The following is a 15,910-nucleotide window of genomic DNA, read 5'->3' on the forward strand; positions in this document are numbered from 1 at the left end:
GAACACTAACCAGCCCAGAACACCAAGATTTCTTAGATACACAGATCCACACAGTTCTGTTCTTCAACACAAAGCAGTAGCGAAAGATAATATACTTCAAAGAGCCGATTGTGGCTCTGATACCATGTCAAACGACAAAATATCAAGAATTATAATATGTATAATCACTGAATAACCAAAAAGGTTCTCGTTACAGCAAGAACAAAAAAGAGCAGCACACTACAAAACACTAACAGCCACTGCAGATCTTCTATTGGATGATCGGCGACTGTTAAGGACTTAGAAGCGACACCAGCAGTCTCTCGAACACAGGAACAGAACTTCGAATGTTCTAGAGAGAGGAATTACAGAGGAAGCCGCTGACTTTAATGGATTTGGAGTCTCGTAGCAGGTTCAATTGTTGTGTATAGGAAGCTGCGATCATCGATGCCTTTTATAGGGAGCCGAAATCCACATATATGGAAGGGATCATGACAGCTAATTGATACGCCAGACAAGGACAGCTTGGACAGCTTCTTGTGTACGCTAACCAGCCCATCCAGATAAGCCCATCAGCCACAAAGAACATTATAAATGACCCAAACCTCAAAAGGAAAAAAAAGACATTAGGAACAATAATAATTTAAACATATTGAATTGAAACAAAAAGAGATTAAATTTTAACAGGGAGATTGTGAGATTAAACGTCAAGACTCTAAGAAGAATTTTTCAAGCAAGAAATTGTTAAAGTTATAAAATTGTTGAAGAAAATGAAGACCGATCTAGACTACGGCAACATTCAAGGGGGAGATTGTTGACACACGATGTCTATTGCCTACGCCAGTGTATCGAGTCATGTATATGTATAGGATTACGTGTTAGAGTGTCAGAATTATATTGTAAACACCCCTTCGCATGAAGGAGTCCTTCGTACGAACAGGTTTGCCTATAAATAGGTGAGTGGTTATGACCATTTTAGAACTTTTGGCATTCTTGTAGCGAAACTCTGCCAAATTGATTTTAGGCTTTGTACTTGAACTTTTTCTAATGAAATCAATGTTATACGGTGATATCTTGTGTATGTCTACTTTCCAATTGGGTTCCGCACAATATGGAGAGCTAATTTAAGTCGGTTGGAGCATTAACGAGATCGAAACGGCCCCCACACCACCAATTGCAAACAATGACTATTCCCCTGAGTTGGTTCATCACAGTAGCAAGGAGAAAGGCTAAAAGATGAAACACTAAAAGAAATAAAACTAGAGGGACTAAACATGTAAACAGCCAATGCTAAAGCAGAGGCACTAAACACGCATATCTACAAAGCTAATTAATAAACAAGAAGTTTTTTTTAATAGAGGGGTAAACACATATATTACCAAAGTTGAAGGTTTAAAATCAAGATATAAAAAGGCACTACCAATCACTAAAAAGAATAAAAGTAGAAGGGTTAAACATGCACACTACTAAAGTTATAGAAGAGGGACTAAACACGCATATAAACAAAGTTAACCAATAAAAGGAAAACTTAGCAGAAGGACTAAACACGTATTTAACGAAGTTGAAGGTGCGAAAGTAACATAAATAAAAAAAACCATGACCAATGAGTGGGTGTCAGGCAGCTGCATGTCACAATTTCCCTTCATGGTAAATGTATTATTAGTAAACTAGGTTAATGCCCGCGCGATGCGCGGCTTCATCCAAAACTATATTATTTACTTTGAAATATAATATTTTGTACAAACGCATACATTTGAAGAAAAAAAACAAAAAAAAACTATTCAAATGCCGGAAAAAACTTCCTTGTAGACTACGTTTGAGAAGTTCACAGCCTAACCCACCTGCAATCCGACACCCACCACCAATATACGTACTTACTCTTGAATATCGTCCCTTAGCTTCACAAAATCAGAGCAAGTTAGCTACAACTAAAATCTTAATAGGATACAATAATAATCATATTACGAATCTAGAAGAGAAGTTGAGGGGTAGTGCGGGTTAAAAAAAATTGGGTTCAGGGTAGTCGATAAATAACTATATTTACCATTACCTTCCTCTGTGATATAAAAACTACCTTCAAACCAAAATTATATTTTGGACCAAATTTTCACTGCAAAAGTACAAAGGCAACTCCAATAGGTGAAAGGCTGAATTTTCAATACTTATTAGAACCAACATGTGTTATCATTTGTAACCAACTTGATACCAAAAGTGCACCTGAAAAGGCATTATATAATAACAAAATCAATACAAAATAGCATTTATCGTGCATCAAGCATTTAATAAAGTAAGTTCTGAACTAATCTACCTTCATTTATACTTGTTTTCACCATCCACTATCTCGGTACATGTCAATTTATCCAGAGCCTCTTCTAAAGTCTCAATATTGCCTTCAATTTCAACTGTGAGATCCATCATCTGCTCGTTTTGCTGTGATTTGTCTCCACACTTCCGGCACTGTATCAACAAAATAAAAAAATAACCACCAAATTTTTGGGCTAAGTAACTATACACTAATTATTTTAAGTTAATTGGCACATTCAGATCGAAACTTGCCGGGTATAATTGTTACAATTGTACACAACAGTTTAGCTCAAAAGAAAGAAAGCTATGAAACGAAGATGCCATGGCGAATTTCAAAAGACAACATGATATCTAAAAAAGAAAGTAAATATAACATGCAAAGTACAAACATTCATGCTTAAATAATTGATTAAAAGCATAAAGGTAACAATCTACAAGTAAATTTAACTCTAAAATAGAACTATTAGTTTTCTAAAACCCCAGAGCTCTTTAATAATTATTATTGATTCGTGTAACTCTTACGGGGTTTTTCAACAAACCAAAGTTACAATAAAAATAGTAAGAATATGGATTTCATATCTAACATTTTTTTACAAACCTTTAGGAAGTGACTGGGGAAACTCATAGGACAGGATCAGTTTCATGTGAAAAACGCCATTTTCATACGAAGTGCCAGCTGCACACCGGGAATATTCAGTCAGAAAATTTAGGAATTAACCATGTTACAATATATACACACACAGTCAAACATACACATCTATTATATATAATAAATGAAAATAAATTAGGGCCACGTGTCCCATTATGATGCAACCTCACAATGGTTTGGGCGGGAAACTTGATGGATCATTGTTATTTGTTAATGGGTAAAGCGCAACCCGGAAGTTTGACCCGCCTATATAAACTTCTAAATAAACCTAATTCTTTGAAACGCCTCATTCTTCTTCTTCACGTTTACACTTTACATAATCCTAGACTTCCTTTTGTTCCTCCTTATGCTTTAACTACTTTGATCCATCAACCTCTGCAACTAAAAGATTCAATCCATAGGTATCATAATCCTTTTATTTCTTTTGCTAATTTCTTAATCTGTTTGCTAATTGTTCTTATTCTTTGGCCGTTGGTGTTCTGTGTTACCGATTGTAGATGGGTTTTTGCCCGATAATCATTTGTTAATCCGTTTGTTAATGATTTGATGTTATAAAACGAGTATATAAAATGAGTTTAACCCAATAATCAAACACTTATCAGTCCATAACATTCTAGAAACCCTAATTTCGATCGCTGCTGATCAAGAAAATCCATGACCATCTTTTCTGATTTCATTAACATCTGGTAAGTCAATGTATTTATTCTTATTTTCCTTCTTTATATTTTCATTAATTGATTTCGCCATATTCATGTTTACCATTATTGTGTTGAGTGATTAGGGTTTTCCTAAAACGACTCCTTTCTAAGGCAAGGAAGGTCAACATTTGCATCGAGTCTTATATTTTATCATTTGGTTTGGCGATATTCATTTACACAATTCATATGTATGTACCGGTTATCATTAAGATTCTAGATCTGGGTTTTTATTCCAATGTTCTTATGTTAAATGATTTTTTTTAGGAATCATCTTCTCATTGATGGTTGTAGTTGCTGAACCAAACTTGGAAGGAGGCGGTTACAAGTATGAACGAAGGATTGTAATTGCTTTTCGTACGCCATGTTAAAGAAAGGGTTGTAATCAAAGTTACTAATTGTATATATGTATAATCTATATTTTAAAATCGGTTTCTATATAACCAAAGTTACTAATAACAGTAAAGATGTTATTTAATTACAAGTACTCTACTAATAATCATATTGAATACATTTAAATTGTTCAACTCGTGAAGTTTATGGGTATTGTATTAATCTCAAGTCATTAAAAAGATGGCAGTAATTCACTATGTTAAAGCACCAATATGGTTTTGCTTCATTGATTGCATGTATCTATGGAAACAAAATTTGCCAATAAGGGTTAATTATATTGAGTAATGGCCGTTTTGGTTGATAAATTCATAAAAAAAAAAAAAACTAACCTAAAAAGGAATGGGTCAAACAAATAGAATGGAAAAAAAGTGGCTTAATGAGTACACAAATGTTTACAACCTTCTAAATTGTGTTACTAACTTTGAATCTTGGACTAAGGGTTTTTTTTTTTTTTTTTTTTTTTTTTTTTTTTTTTTATAAGAAAGATGTTAGTATCTATTTTTTTTTTTAAGTAACTGATAAAACGTTGACGGGTCAACTCGACTGATAATACTTTTGTTTGGATCGAATGGGTTCCCAGCAACAATTAGTCATGTTAGTGACAATTAGTTTTGTTTGTATTCGGTTCCAAGCGATTTAACCATAGCAGTCCTGTGATAATAATTTGATTAAAAAAAAGATGTAATAATATCAAGCTATATTTCATATATCATTGACATTTATACCAATTAGTCACGTAAGTGAATTTGGGTGGCTAAACCTGAATATGGTAACGAAAGTCATCAAATTAAACCCTTTGGCAATTCTCCACTCCTTTATCAAGCGTTACTATATATCTTTGAGTTATGTAATTAAATGGTCTAACCCGCAAACTTCACGGGTTATAAAACAATGAGAAATTATCAAATACAATGGACTTTAATTGTAAGAAGGGTAAGAAGCAATATTCTCTAATGTGAACACAACCAAAAATACTTAAAAAAAACACACATATTTTTTTTTTTCAATATTCTATTAAAATAATCGCTACTTTATCGTCACTAAAAATTTTTTTAGTCACGATAAAGTAGCTTTTTTTATAATTTCTTTTTGTGTTCTTTTAAATTTTTTAGGGGGTTTAGTTTTTAGCATTTAGCTTGGGTTTGGGGGGGGGGGGGTTAGTTTTTAGTTTTTAACATTTAGCTTGAGTTGGGTGTGGGGGGGGGGGAGGTTAGGTTTTTGAGGGTTTTTTTTTTTGGTGAGGTAAAGCTTTTTTTTTTTTTGAGGGGGGGGGGGGGTGGGGGTTTGGGTTTTTGCATGTGCATGTTCTTTTTTTCTGATAGACAAAATTATGGACACTTATCACTATATGGTTCCTTCTTACACTTCTTATTTTAAAAACCTTTTGTATTATAACTCAACCCATAAAACAATATAACGTTTAAAAACATGTTTTTTATTTTATTTAACGGCATAATTCGATTAATATAAATTGATTTTTACAGCCCGGGAAGTTCCCGGGTTATAACCTAGTGAAAATATATATATAAGCTAATATGTACCTGGGCCTTCTATATGATTTAGATACTACTGATCATGTGTTTACCCCATCGCAATGATTCCTTTCCTGTGCTTTATATCAGTATGGCTCCCCTTAAAGTTTCATCCATTCCCACAACTTGGAAAAAAATTCTACCAATCTCCATTATCACCTTGTTTCAAGCATGACATTTCAGTATCCACCTGCATATTCAAGTAAAACGGGTTAAAAGTAGCAAATGAGTTAAATATGATCACAAAATCGAAACCACTTGAAAAATTAAAACTTTGACTAAACAAACTTGTTCTCTAGCTTTAATCAACTAACATATTATAGCTCGTAAAATTGTGGTGTTCACCACTAAAACATATATTAAATCATTTAAAAATCTGTAGATTAAATTCAAATAGTCCTAAAAGGAAAAATGTTGCATCTTCGAATACAATAAATGGCAGCTTGTGCAAAGTTTTCCTTTGTTGTAAATTTGCAGTAACCCGTGTCAAGAACACAAAAAGTCAATCAAGATGCATATAAATAACAGAGGTTAAATTACCAGTCCTCTTTGCACACCATCTGACTTGATAGCAATGAACGTGCGCTCCATATGCACACAAAAACGATCCAACATGGTTGAGAGATATACCAAAAGAAAGAGTGTCATGCTTTATAATAATCAATCACAAAAAAGGTAAAATAATATAATATTTGCGTTGTATACGCCTCTAGATAATTTACCTGTATGCTGTTAAGAAATTAAAAGAGTTCACAAGTAGTTTCAGTGAAATCATGAAATCCTAATGCACAAACTTCCAAAAAAGAATTCTACACCAGATAATTTGTTTAGTTAATAAAAATAGAAAAAAAGATGAAAACTTGTAGCAGGGATAGCAAATGATCCAAATATCCATCTATAGGATGAGTTTCCAGAATGATCACACCCAAAAGAAGATAGAGCTGGCAAGACTCCTTTGACTGAAACGACTGTAGTAATAGCAACATATTGTCCTTCTACAAATGAAAGAACTATGGGAAAAATATACATGTTATCAAGATTATTATATCTGCTGACATGAAAGAAGTATATGTAAATTATGCATGTTAATAAGCTATCTAACTGATTGCTACAATTCGGTTCCAAGAATCAGAAACTGAAGCGAAAATCTATATCACCTAAAAACAAAATAATGGAATACCCATGACATATAAACAAAATAATGAAATACCCCCTGAAATATAACTAATGAAACACTATTGAAGCCTGATTGAACATCATTTGATGCATTCCTATCACCTAATTCCTCATCTGGTATCAAATAACACCATTCAAATAAAACATATAGAACCAAATCAACATTTGACTTTTATAGTCAAACAACCCATTTTTCTCAAAAAAAAAAAAATCAAAAGTAAAGCAGCCAGAAAACACATACACACATATCTCTATATATATACCTCAACAAAAGCAAAAGGAAATCACAAAGCTCTAGAAACATCATACCTGCAAAAACAATGGTCTGTAAGATTAATATGACAAAAGCTTGATCTAAATAAGACTAAACCAACCCTGATCCAATTCATTTACTTATGATCTCAAAACTAACCTTATTCTTGAACCACATCAACAACAGTAACCACATCACCGGAAACCATTGATGTGTGTAAAATACAACATATAAATTACATCAAATAAGGCATAAAACTAACCCTTTTTAAGTACTAATGTTGGAAAAAGAATGTTTTTGTCTTCCTTTTGTATTTTCAGGATGAAATGAGCTCAAATTCACAAAAGAAGCAAAAAGACAGCTAATTCTAACATAAATACAAGAAAAGGAATAAAAGTAGACTGCCCGAACCCTCAACGGCATCCTCCCAAGCGAAGAAGAGAAAACAGAAGCCTGAACACGCCCCGTGCTTAGCCAGCATGGGGCCGTGCCCAATAAGCAGCAGAAAAGACAAACCTGTAGAAGCTTCTATTGCCCACCACGGGGCCGTGTCCAGTGAGCACGGGGGCATGGCGAAAGTACAGCAGGCGCATTAATTGTAATTGTGAATTACAATTAATGAAGAGAGAGAGTGTCAGACGGGCACGGGGGCGTGTCCAGTGGACACGGGGCCGTGCCCAGCCTTCTGTTCAGCCTATAAATAGGAGTGCTTGGTTTCATTCCAACTCATCCCTTGGCACACCACCTCTCTCACACTTCATCCACCACCCACCACCACCATAACACCATCATCCACCACCATCATCCATTGTCCATCGTAGAGTGTGTGAGTCGTCTCGGGATCCAAGATTGATCGTAAGAGTTCTTGACAATCAAGGCCATGTTTGCCTAAGTCTCTTACATCACTTGGTGAAGACAAGTGTTTAGTATAATACTTTTTATTTTTAATCTTTTGCACTTTTTATTTGGTTTTGTATTAATGACTTTAATAACTAGTTACTTATGTTGAAGGTGATCTTTCCTTATCGTTTGTCCGTGGTGTCTTGGCATTATTTTACTGTCTATATAAAATAAAAGATTTTCATCATTCATATCTCCACGGTCTATATGGAGGTATGTTGGCTACCTGATCGGGGGTTAAGGGAACGGTTTGGTAAGGGTCTTGCCCTTGTTCAGCGTTTAGAGGTCCTGCAAGGGACCTGGGTCAAATTTAGTAGGATCTCCTTCAATGCCCATAGGTATTGGATGGCGGGGATCCAAACTCTTTGACCACCTCATAAGTTAACTACTATTAATACTATAACCCGGCTATTTAGGACTGTATCCCTGCTGACTCAGACTACTTAGTCGAGGGTAACGTCACCGCCAAAAGCGGGGCCTACCATAATTTGCATTAATAACTTAATTCATTATCTTCCAATAATCCAACCCTTTAGGATTGTATCCTTGCTGACTCAAACTACTGGGTTGAGGGTAACGTCGCCTTCAAAAGAGGGGCCTACTACAATAACTAAGATAATCTCTTAAACAAGTGCAAAAGTGCGAAAATAATCAAAGGTTATACTAATACACGAGTCGGATCCAAGTGATTCATCATGTCTATCTGTTTTTATTTTATTTTTATTATTCAGCATTTAGTTAGTTTTTATTTTCTTAGTTTAAAAACATTTTTCTAACTTTTTGATTTGATTAGACGTTGAGGATAAACCGGTACTAAAAGCTCTTGTGTCCTTGGACGACCTCGGTATCTTACCAACACTATACGTCCACGATGGGTGCACTTGCCCATATGTGTGTTTAGTGTTAGTGAATATCGTGTTTTATAAATTTAAAACTTGGCTAAAGGTGTAAAAAGGGCTTAATTATATATCTAAATTATATACACACCGACACACATCAAGTTTTTGGCGCCGCTGCCGGGGACACAAGGATTTTAAGAAAGTTAGGAATCAACGGCCTAATCATATTTTTATTTTTCTTTTTAATTTTTTTAGGATTTTCTTAGTTTTTCAGCTTCTGCAGAGCTCAGCACGGGCCGTGCCTGGTCAGACACGGGCCGTGCCTGGTCAGACACGGGCCGTGCCTGGTCAGACACGGGCCGTGCCTGGTCAGACACGGGTCGTGCCTGGTCAGACACGGGCCGTGCCCAGCATCGTTACTGGCAGTTTTTAGTTTTCCAAGTTACAGAAGGCTGACCACGGGGCCGTGTCGGTGCAACACGGGGCCGTGTCCAACTTCCAGTAACTGGGATCCGGAAAACAATCACTGTAACTCCGACCACGGGCCGTGTTCGCTGAACACGGGGCCGTGGTGAACTTTCTGACCAGCATTCTTTTCTGTTTTTATTGCAGGACTTGGAACCAGACGCCAATCTTACATAGTGTATGAGCTCCAGTTCTAATAGGGATATAAAAGAACCTCTAGAAGAACCCGAACGCTTTCTCAGAAAAAGACTAAAAGCTAAAAACCAAGAGAAAGTTTCGGGTGATCTACCTCCAATGGCGGACCAACGTAACCTCATGGATTACCTACGACCCACCGTAGGTAACCTAGGCGCTGCTATCAATGCACCGAATGTCGAAGCAAATAACTTCGAACTTCGACCGCACTTGATACAAATGCTCCAAAACTCCGCAACTTTCCATGGGCTTGCGGACGAGGATCCCCATCTACATATTACTAATTTCTTAGAAATATGTGATACTTTTCGGATCAATGGAGCATCAAATGACGCCATCCGCCTCTGAATGTTTCCTTTTTCATTAAAAGACCGAGCGAAAGCTTGGCTCAACGCCCTCCCAGCTGGATCGGTAAACACCTGGGATGAACTAGCCCAAAAATTTCTATATAAGTATTTCCCTCCCGCTAAAACGGCTAAATTAATGACTGAAATTAATACATATTCACAAGAGGACGGGGAATCCTTATATGAAACCTGGGAAAGGTTCAAGGAGTTATTACGCAAGTGTCCACATCACGGCCTTGCGATATGGCAACAAGTATCCACTTTCTATAATGGATTGTTGCCACATACAAGGCAGACACTTGATTCTAGCTCCGGGGGACTTTTAGGTAATCGACGCCCGCATGAAATATATAACTAAATTGAGGAAATTGCTCAAACCAATTTTCAATGGCACACCCCCCGAGGCAATAAATCTATTGCCCCGGGCGCCCATAAGGTCGATGAAAGCACTTCTTTACAAGCCCAAATCGAGGCCCTTTCTTCAAAAATAAAAAAATTGGAAATGACAAAAACAGTCTCGGTTATGGCTTGTGAAGGGTGTGGTGGGTCACATGAAAATTGGAGTTGTATGAAAGAAACGGACGATCAACAAGAATTGGTAAACTACATTGATAATAGACCTAGACCGTCGGGTCCTCCAACGGGAACTTACAACCAAGGATGGCGAAGCCACCCAAACCTTGGTTGGAGAGAACCCGGCAATAGTAGTAACCAACAAACCCAACGAACAAACTTTCAACAACCAAGAAATGAGTCACAAAATTTCACTCAACAACAAAGTGGACGAGAAAGGCTTGAAGATACTGTATCTCGCCTCATCTCCGACACTGAAAAGAAAAACTCGGAAAGATTTCTACAATTAGAATCAAATTTTAGAAATCAACAAGCTAGTATTCAAAACATAGAAAAACAATTAAATCAAATAGCTCAAAATTTTGCCGAGAGACCGCAAGGCGCATTACCTAGCAATACCGAAACAAACCCAAAAGCGCAAGTTCATCTCATCACGCTACGAAACCGCACCGTAGGGCCTGCAGAAGCGCCGCCGCCAACAGAAGAAACGGTACCCACACCTCTGCAGGAAAAGAACTCCCCTCCATCACCAGAGCCTACCAAAGCTCCTCGAGTTCCGTACCCCGGTAGGTTAATTCGTCAGAAGACCAATGAGCAATTCGTGAAGTTCGAAAGTCTATTAAAGCAATTTCATGTCAATATTCCTTTTATTGAGGTCCTAACCCAAATGCCCAAATACTCTAAGTTCATGAGGGACTTCCTCACTCATAAAAAGAAAATTGAAAATTTGCAATTAGTCAATTTAGGCGAAGAATGCTCTGCCCTCGTACTCAATAAACTTCCCCAAAAGAAAATCGATCCCGGAAGCTTCACAATTCCTTGCTCAATAGGGAGTCCCCCGTTCCTAATGCCCTAGCCGACCTTGGGGCTAGCATTAACCTCATGCCCTCATCAATGTTTAAAAGACTCGGCCTGGGAACCACGAGTCCTACAAAAATGAGCATACAACTCGCTGATCGATCCGTCAAATTCCCACAAGGTGTCATTGAAAATGTCTTGGTAAAGGTAAGCAGATTCGTCTATCCAGCCGACTTTGTCATACTCGATATGGAGGAAGACACCGAGGTCCCCCTCATACTAGGGAGACCATTTCTTGCCACCGCACAAGCGGTGGTAGATATGAATGACGGAACACTCACCTTGAGGTATGGGGATGATGAAGTAAAATTCGGAGTTGGGAAGAGAATAGAGGACGACGACCCGGTCAACTACATGAAGGTTATTGATTCGAGCTTGGATGCTGCTTTCCGACGGTGTAACATGGGACGCCACACATCCCACTCAGAAAATATATAACCTCACATTAGGTCTAGCCAAGGACCCTTATAAACGTGGCGCACCACGGAGGCATTCCGCGGAACTATCCTTAGTTTAGTTTAATCTTTTAGTTTTAATTTGCAGGAATAAAACACACTCGTGGTGGTAATGGATGAAAAAGGGAACGAGAAAAATGGCCCCATGCACAAAGAACGAAGCTACCCGACACAAATCTCCATTACAGAAGGCTCAACACGGGCCGTGCTCAACCAACACGGCCCCGTGCTGAACCACCTGCAGAAAAAACGCCCAGTTCAGGTAACTGGACACGGGCCGTGTTCACCAGACACGCCCCCGTGTCCAGGCTTCTGTCTCATTTCTTTAATTTCTGTTACTGGCACCTGAACACGGGGCCGTGTCCGGTCCCCACGGGGCCGTGTCCAGACTGCCAGTAATATAAATCTTTGCTTTTTAACACCACATTACACATCCAATCAACCTAAAAATTTATTTTTGGGACACATTGAGGACAATGTGTAATTTAAGTGTGGGGGTGGGGGGGAAGCTAACACTTTGAAATTTTGCAAGTCCTAACAACAAGCCTTACACAAAACTCTATTGGAACCGCTAAACACCCCAAATTTTTTCAAAAAAAAATTTTTTTTTTCATTTTTTTCTTTTTACTTGTCTGAAGTTTAAGTTAGGAATCTCAAGATTAATAAGGTTATATTTTTATAAAATTTACAACCGAGAGCGTCGTGATAACAAGAACCAACATAAGAAAATTATGAAACGGCATATCAAGTCTAGTTAAAATTCGATTATATATACTTGATCACATTAAAAACCCATTCCCACAAAAGTGAGTTTTGAGCCTTTATAGAGCATACAAATTTACATCTTTAGACTAAATGCCCATTTTTCGTTTCTTGTGTGAAGAGCCGCTTGGTTCTTACAACTCTAGAACTTGCCACGACGATTCATTCCCGGTCCTTACCAACTTAAACCCAAGTAAGTAAATGATAGAGGCATTAGGACTAACCATTTTTCTTTCTACACCATTATTTTTTAATTTTTTTACCACCTACCCAAAATCCCCCTAGTTAACCCCTTTGAGCCTAAACCTTTCGTTTCTTTACCCTAAACCCTTTTTACCCACAAAAAAATCTTTTTATATTTTTTCACCCTTTATTTTAGTAACAAGCTCGGTTTTTCGCAAGCTCGTTCTTTTATGTGACTAAAAAAATAAAAAATGATGGTGAAGTTAAAAACAAACAAAGCTATGCAAACAGAAGCTTGTTTGGAGAAATACTTCAAAATAAAAAGTCACTAAAAACAAAATGTGTTACGAAAACCGACGCTTTTTACGCTTTTCGCCCTTTTACTAACCACTAACCCAACCACACACCTTTAGCCCAAGCCTAACCCTTCACCCAAAAAGTCCTCTTGATATTTACAAAGGTATAAAGTTAAAAAGGAGGAGGATTGATTGCTTGGCAAGCCTATGGAAGGCGTAAGTTCCATGCCGCTCTCGAGTGATTCACTAAAAATACACCTTCGGCCGAGTGTTGAGTGATTTCTCCCGTGAGGTATGTGAACTTGTATATAAATGAAATTTTAAAAAAAAGGCATGTTATGCCCAAATAAGTAATTTGTCCTATGAAACGTTCTAAATAAATCATAACGAATAGGATTGTAAATAAATAAAAATAAAACCCAAAACATCTTGGATTCCCGACACTCTATGACAAGCCAAAAACTTTCTCTTCTACCCATTCCATTTGGGAGTGTAAGCCACATTTAAAGAGTTTTGCTTGAGGACAAGCAAAAGTTCAAGTGTGGGGGTATTTGATGTGTGTAAAATACAACATATAAATTACATCAAATAAGGCATAAAACTAACCCTTTTTAAGTACTAATATTGGAAAAAGAATGTTTTTGTCTTCCTTTTGTATTTTCAGGATGAAATGAGCTCAAATTCACAAAAGAAGCAAAAAGACAGCTAATTCTAACATAAATACAAGAAAAGGAATAAAAGTAGACTGCCCGAACCCTCAACGACATCCTCCCAAGCGAAGAAGAGAAAACAGAAGCCTGAACACGCCCCGTGCTCAGCCAGCACGGGGCCGTGCCCAAGAAGCAGCAGAAAAGACAAACCTGTAGAAGCTTCTATTGCCCACCAACGGGCCGTGTCCAGTGAGCACGGGGGCGTGGCGAAAGTACAGCAGGCACATTAATTGTAATTGCGAATTACAATTAATGAAGAGAGAGAGTGTCAGACGGGCACGGGGGCGTGTCCAGCGGACACGGGGCCGTGCCCAGCCTTCTGTTCAGCCTATAAATAGGAGTGCTTGTTTTCATTCCAACTCATCCCTTGGCACACCACCTCTCTCACACTTCATCCACCACCCACCACCACCATAACACCATCATCCACCACCATCATCCATTGTCCATCATAGAGTGTGTGAGTCGTCTCGGGATCCAAGATTGATCGTAAGAGTTGACAATCAAGGCCATGTTTGCCTAAGTCTCTTACATCACTTGGTGAAGACAAGTGTTTAGTATAATACTTTTTATTTTTAATCTTTTGCACTTTTTATTTGGTTTTGTATTAATGACTTTAATAAATAGTTACTTATGTTGAAGGTGATCTTTCCTTATCGTTTGTCCGTGGTGTCTTGGCATTATTTTACTGTCTATATAAAATAAAAGATTTTCACCATTCATATCTCCACGGTCTAGATGGAGGTATATTGGCTACCTGATTGGGGGTTAAGGGAACGGTTTGGTAAGGGTCTTGCCCTTGTTCAGCGTTTAGAGGTCCTGCAAGGGACCTGGGTCAAATTTAGTAGGATCTCCTTCAATGCCCATAGGTATTGGATGGCGGGGATCCAAACTCTTTGACCCCCTCATAAGTTAACTACTATTAATACTATAACCCGACTATTTAGGACTGTATCCCTGCTGACTCAGACTACTTAGTCGAGGGTAACGTCACCGCCAAAAGCGGGGCCTACCATAATTTGCATTAATAACTTAATTCATTATCTTCCAATAATCCAACCCTTTAGGATTGTATCATTGCTGACTCAAACTACTGGGTTGAGGGTAACGTCGCCTTCAAAAGAGGGGCCTACTACAATAACTAAGATAATCTCTTAAACAAGTGCAAAAGTGCGAAAATAATCAAAGGTTATACTAATACACGAGTCGGATCCAAGTGATTCATCTTGTCTATCTGTTTTTATTTTATTTTTATTTTCAGCATTTAGTTAGTTTTATTTTCTTAGTTTAAAAACATTTTTCTAACTTTTTGATTTGATTAGACGTTGAGGATAAACCTGTACTAAAAGCTCTTGTGTCCTTGGACGACCTCGGTATCTTACCAACACTATACTACGTCCACGATGGGTGCACTTGCCCATATGTGTGTTTAGTGTTAGTGAATATCGTGTTTTATAAATTTAAAACTTGGCTAAAGGTGTAAAAAGGGCTTAATTATATATCTAAATTATATACACACCGACACACATCACCATCACCACTAACCACCGTAAAAATGTCACCACCATCTCCACTGTACAAACCCACCAACATGGACGGACCCGAATTCCAATTCCTGACCATTTTCGTTCATCGCTCTAATAAGAAAAAGAAATAAAAGTGAAACTTTAAGGAAGTCAGGCTTTAAAAGGTTTGTATGTATGATGGAAAAAGAAAGACAGAAGGATGGTAACGTTTAGGGTTTGGAATATCAAACTTCTTCGAGCAGTGGTTCGTGCTTGTAAACCGGTTGTGCTGCCCAGGAAAAATACCCTCCTGCTCTTAGCAATCTGTTGACCTCAAGTTGCAAAATCCCATCTTCATCATGATACGTGTAAAAAGATTTAAGGAAAATTAGAGTGTATATTAAATACGAATTAAAAGCAGCTAAATAACATGTCACTTACCATCACGAGTCGAGTTGACTCTACATCTCGAGCAATGAATTAAGTCAAAAGCTTGGCTCGGGTATAAGAGACTCCTTGTTGCAAATGTTGCAACCATTGCAGGCACACCACGTTCTAGTGCAAATTGAATCTGGTTCTCATTTACATCTTTTGGAGCTACAGACATAGTGAGTACGTTTCTTGAAAACAAATAAGCACCAAAACTTGCCACCACACATCCAACATCTAATGCAACCCGCATATGGTTTCCAAACGTGATCTCTGGAACCATCTTCTAAAACAAATCAACCAAACTGTTAACTTTATTAAATAAGAAAGACAAACACATGACAGGAATAAGCAACATTACAAATATTCCTTTAAGAATATACCTGGAACAATGAAAATCAGAATACGAATC

General features: G+C 37.5%; 1 long non-coding RNA gene and 1 other non-coding gene across 2 annotated transcripts; both read right to left on the minus strand.

Moving 5' to 3' along the window:
• Positions 1-1,768: 1,768 nt before the first annotated feature.
• On the minus strand, positions 1,769-2,978 carry LOC118481897. Its single transcript, XR_004866296.1, has 3 exons — positions 2,882-2,978; positions 2,288-2,436; positions 1,769-1,877 (listed from the first exon to the last, which is right to left on the minus strand). It is a non-coding gene; the product is annotated as an uncharacterized LOC118481897 (long non-coding RNA).
• A 6,879-nt stretch (positions 2,979-9,857) lies between these two features.
• LOC118482367 lies at positions 9,858-9,964 on the minus strand. Its single transcript, XR_004868408.1, has one exon. It is a non-coding gene; the product is annotated as a small nucleolar RNA R71 (small nucleolar RNA).
• Between the last annotated feature and the right edge of the window lie 5,946 nt (positions 9,965-15,910).

Source organism: Helianthus annuus, chromosome 9, assembly GCF_002127325.2.
Source record: "Helianthus annuus cultivar XRQ/B chromosome 9, HanXRQr2.0-SUNRISE, whole genome shotgun sequence".
Lineage (NCBI taxonomy): Eukaryota > Viridiplantae > Streptophyta > Magnoliopsida > Asterales > Asteraceae > Helianthus > Helianthus annuus.